Consider the following 5,225-nt stretch of genomic DNA (forward strand, 5'->3'; position numbering starts at 1 on the left):
GTTCTTGAGGACGCTCCCAAGGGGCTTATCTGCTTCCTAAACGAAATATGCCTTAATCTTCTTCGCGGATACTTCTCTCTGTCAACATACGAAACACAAATTTTAGAAAATTTTAAAGAGAGCATCCAACTTATGGCTAGCAAACACGAAGAATGGCGCGAGAAAAGGAAACTGTTGAATCAACATTCTACAGACCCTTTTTTATCTGTCCTTCTCAACCTGCTAGCCGCATCTCAATCATTTTGCAAATAAAAACACAGAAGTAAACTTTTCACATGTCATCTTTGCCTCCAAGACGCTCCAAAAATTGCGATACCATGCTTCAAAAGTTCCAAAGACTCTAAAAACTGCTCCCAAACCTCCAAAAACTGTTTGAAAAGCTCGAACAAGTACCCCTAAATCCCTTCAGATAATTTTCACTCGTTTTCATCGTATGACGCGGTTTTGTATAGGCCTCCATTCAGGGGGGATAGAATTTTCCGCATTTTAAGAAAAATTCTAACGAGCGCGTCAGCATGCCTCCTGGGCACGCATGGAAATGCTGTAAAAACTTGCAGGAGTGCGCTTTGATGCCCCATTGACTCTTTCGAAATGACACGACCTCACTGACACCCAAGCAACTAACCTCCGAAAAACAGGCATAGGGGTAGTGGTGGGGGGGGAGGGGCATCAAAGCTCATAATGCTGAAAAAGGCCTGCATAAAAAGCTCCAAAAACTGCTCCAAAAGCTCCAAAAACTGCTCCAAAAGCTCCAAAAACTGCTCCAAAAGCTCCAAAACCGCTCCAAAAGCTCCAAAACCGCTCCAAAAGCTCCAAAATGCTCCTTGCCAATTTTTACCTAATTTCTGCGAGACACACATAGACCTTTCTGAGATCTCGAAGCTGCAATTTTATAAAGAAAGCCAGAAAAAAATTATCGTACCCCTTATTTTCCTATTCCTTTCCCTTTCCCTGCTCCTTTCCCCCTTTCCTTTCTCCTTTCCCTTCCCCTAATGCAGCATGTGGGTCGCAATCCCCACACGGCCAAGTGCCGATGCAGAGCGGGGGAGGGAGAGGGAGAAAAAGAGGGTCGCGTTGACCTGGGGCTGATCGGAGGGGGGAGGGGGGGGATAGAGGGGGAGGGTTGACCGGAGGGGGAGGGGTGACTGGAGGGAAGAGATAGAGGGGGAGTGTTGACCGGAGGGGGAGGGTAATTAAGAGCCCATTTAATGGGGGAGGGGGGGTGCATTTGATCTGGATCCGTTTGATCAGGGTACGGTATTACTACTGGGGGGGGGGAGGGGGTTAGGCTCGCCTAGGGAGTTCAGAAAACGAGGAGGGGTGCGACGGCAGGTGCGCGACACAGACGCGCGTCACCTGTTCTTTATGAACGTGTCAAAGGAACAACAACAGAGGTGCGCCGTTACCGGCAACAGACAGACTGACTCAGATATTAACTAAAGCCAGGCACATGCGTGTGTGTCTCACTTGCTGCAAAGTAAAACACGTCATAAAACGCAACCCAAGATCAGTGCACTTGACACGAGAACTGCATTTGGCTCATGCACTGACATCAAGACAAAAACACTCAGATTTGGCTGCATCTTCATTTTTCTTGCCTTAAGAAAAGTGTTTTCTGGATGCACAAAGACATGTGTACAGTGAAGACGTGTGCCTGTAATGAGACAAGCTGTCTCACTTATTAGACGTTGTTTTCTGAGACCGACTTAGTCGCCATTTCCATATAATCACGCGGTTTCGGCTTTAAAAAAAAAAAAAAAAAAAAAACGGCGCCAAACGAGGGATATATAATAACCAGGTGAGCTGGCGGCGGCTCTCACGTGACCGGGAGTCGCCCCACGCTGCTTAGTGGCCCCGTGTGAAAAGGGAAAGCTGCTGCCGCTGCAGCGACCGCGGGGACCGAGGCGGGGACGAGCGTAAGTGAGTTGTGCCGGCCCGGCCCGGCGCCCGGCGGCCGGACACAGTTTGGCATGGGCGACAAGGCGAGGCAGGTGGGGCTCTCTAGGTGCGCGGCGGGGCGCGGCCTTCGCTCACCGCCGCGGCAAGCCCTGGCTATGAGAGCGGGAAAGCTTTCTCTTTTATCGCGCGCCAGGGAGAGGTTATGCACTTACGAACGGGAGGCTTTATAAAGCGCGCGCCGTGGTGTTGTTGCTGTCGTCTCTGTCTTGCTCAAACGGGCACCGGTGCGGAGCATACGGCACAAGCAAAACTCCCTCCCCTCCCTACGACACACACACACACACATACGCACACACACGTGCAAGTTGTTTGCGACAGTTTGCTATCACGCAGCCGCAGGCAAACTTTAAAACAATGGGCTTCTAAACGGCGGCAAAGACCCTCTAATGGAGGAGTCGGCCCGGCTACACCGCTGCGCGGCGCGGCGCGGCGCGGCTGGCCGCGGGGCGGCGGAGCAGTGGCCATATTTCCTACAACGACGCCTCTCCGCTTGCTAAAATCCACTCTCCTTCCTTCCTTCTTTCTGTTTTCTTTTTCTTTTTTGCGAGTCTGCTCTGTCTGCGCCAATGTCACGGCCGCCCCCCCCCCCTCTCCTCCCGTCCGTCTCCCACCTCTTTCAAATCCGTCCCCTTTTACGGCCTTCGTTTGTTTTCACTCATCCCCTCGCGACTTGCAGCCTCACATCCCTTCCCCCACCCCCCAACCAGCAGGGGCTCAGCGGCAGCTCCGCCCTTGGGGGTAACCCTCTCAAACAGGCGCGGCGGGTGTGGACAAAACTATGTACTCCGAGGGGAGAGGAAGAGGGGCGGGGGCGAGTGTGCGGTGTGTGCTGTTTCGTGCCAGCCCGCCCCAGCCCGCCCCGCCCGGCCAAGGACCGGAAGCATGCGAGGCGAGCAATGCTGGGGCTGGAAGACGCTCCGGGTCAACCCTTTACTTGTTGGCCGTGACCTCGCGCGCGCCGAGAGCCCGAGCATAAGTCGACGTCGTTCGGGAGGCCTCCGGGGACCGGCGGAGCTGCGCGCGCGGAGCGGGGACGGGAGGGGAGGGGAGGGTTTTTCAATTTTAATGCCACCCCTGGCCCGGGACCCCTCCGCCCGCCGCCCACTCACTCACTCGCGTGCTCTGCTGCTGCGTGGACTGACCTGCCCGCCTGACCCCGTGGAACACACTCACAATGCCCCAGCTCGGCGCTAAGATTCAAACTTGTGCTGCTCTCCGGGCGAAAAGAAGGAAAAGATAACACGCATCGAAAGTATCTCCCTCCCTGGATCACTCCACTTCACTTGTATACCTCCTCAGGTCTCCGAAGACCTCTGCTGTTCACGACCGTCTGCCCCCGGTACCCGCGCCGAGACACACTGCCGCCCGCAAACAGGACAGGTACTCTACTTAGTTGGGGCGGCCGCCGAGGACCTCACTCAGGAGATGCTCACCTCTGCCGCCGCCTCCTCGCCGCCCCTCCTCCCTCCAGGACCACAAACTACTTGGGGAACTCTGGCAGTGAGACGGGAGCAGCAGGGCCGCGCGGGCCGCGCACATGTGAAGGGCCGGGCCAGGCCGGGCCGTTGGGGGTACTTTCTCCGAGCCCCGCTCGCGTATTTCTGTAATGCTATCCGATTGCGCGGACACACACACACACACACACACACACACACACACACACACACACACACACACAGAGGAGCGCGCGCTCAGCAGAGACACAGGCCTGCCCTGCAGGCCGGTTATGCCGCGCCGCGAAATGGCGTGGGGCGTGGCGGGGCGTGGTGGGGCGTGGCGCCGCTGCAGTGAAAGTCAGTCATGCCAACCTGCTGAACACAGCCCGTCCCGTGTGGCGCGCGGCGCGCGACTCGCCGTTCAGCGACCCCCGGCGGAGGCGCAGCAGCTCTGCGGAGGGAGGCCTCCTGCGGAAATGAGCCGCCGCCACAGCCTGCTTCTTCGCATTCTTTGCCGCCGTGCTCGCGGCGGCCTGGGCGGCGGCGGCCCCTTACACAAGTGGGACCCCGGGCCGGACACACGCAGAGGCCTTTGAACTGAGACCGTGTCATAGAAAAGCCAAACGGAACCTGTCATTAGAGATAAGCTCTTCTTTCCGCCCCGGGGTGCCGCGACTGGCCGGCTCGAGGCAGCAGGTGCACCCGCCTCACCCCGCCTAGCTGTGCCGCCGCGGTCAGCGGAAATATCCCATTGAAGAAGCGTGGATGAATACAGAACACAAATAGAAATAACCTGGGCTCCGCGGCCGCGTTGCATACCAGCGGTGCGCCATCAGCGGCGAGCCCTCGGCCTGCGGTCTATACCAGCGTGCGGTACTAAACATTTTAGGAGTGTTTTGGCTTTTTACAAGGACATATGGGACATGGTTGCCACAAAATTTTCATTTCCATTTTCCCTGAGTTTTCCCTGATTTCCAGACCCATTCTCCCTAAATTTCCCTGAGATTTAAGCACCATTCCTGGCGAAGTGCAGGGGCAAACAAATAACCCCACATGCAAGCATTTAAGCGTACTTGCCAGAAGTCCGTAGTCTCATGCAGAAAACGACCGCGAGCGAAGCGAGCGCTAAAAATTTTGGGTCAAAAACACCTCGCTTGGACGTCAAAATGTGTGTTTGACCAAAATGGCGAATAGAATGCAGTTTGCGGACCGATCAGAACAAATTTCCCTGACTTTTTTTCATTTTCCCTGAGTTTTCCCTGATTTCCCTGACTGTTTGTTATTTCCCTGAGTTTTCCAGGTTTTCAAGGTTTTCCAGAGTTGTGGCAACCATGTGGGACCGCTGGAAGGGAGGCCGCCCGGCCAGCGCTGCTGTCGGAGGGGATCAAACCGAACGGAATCAACTGGCCTGGCCGGGGGTCCGCCGCCACCCCCAAGGGGCACCCCCGCCTCCCGCTCGGACCAACGCGGCTTCCCCCGCGGAAATAAGAGTCCGGTTACAACTCCGTGACGCTCACCGACGCAGCAATAAAAATCCTTTCGGTTACGCCCCTTCCTTCCCTCCCTAACGCAGTGTTGGGTTCACCCCCACCCCCATACCTCCTCCCCCTTTCTCTCTTTGTCTCCTTCTCTCTATATCTTTCTTCTCTTCTTTCCCACTCCGACTGAACCGACGTCTTCGTCTTCGCAGAAAACTGTTCGGAAAAGCATCAAACATTTCCCCCGAGAGACATCATGCGACTGCATCTGGACCGCGCCAGTAAAGATGCTGACACAGCGCGCCAGGGCGTGGCAGGCTGTGGTGGCGGTCTGGTGTGATGCCACCCCCCC

At 56.1% G+C, this 5,225-nt stretch overlaps 1 protein-coding gene across 2 annotated transcripts in view; it reads right to left on the reverse strand.

Annotated features, from left to right (window-relative positions):
* LOC127750130 (apoptosis-stimulating of p53 protein 1-like) overlaps positions 1–5,225 on the reverse strand; it is a 92,148-nt gene that overhangs the window by 80,617 nt on the left and 6,306 nt on the right. The window lies entirely within an intron of this gene.

This window comes from Frankliniella occidentalis, unplaced genomic scaffold, assembly GCF_000697945.3.
Source record: "Frankliniella occidentalis isolate FOCC.00 unplaced genomic scaffold, Focc_3.1 Scaffold138, whole genome shotgun sequence".
NCBI lineage: Eukaryota > Metazoa > Arthropoda > Insecta > Thysanoptera > Thripidae > Frankliniella > Frankliniella occidentalis.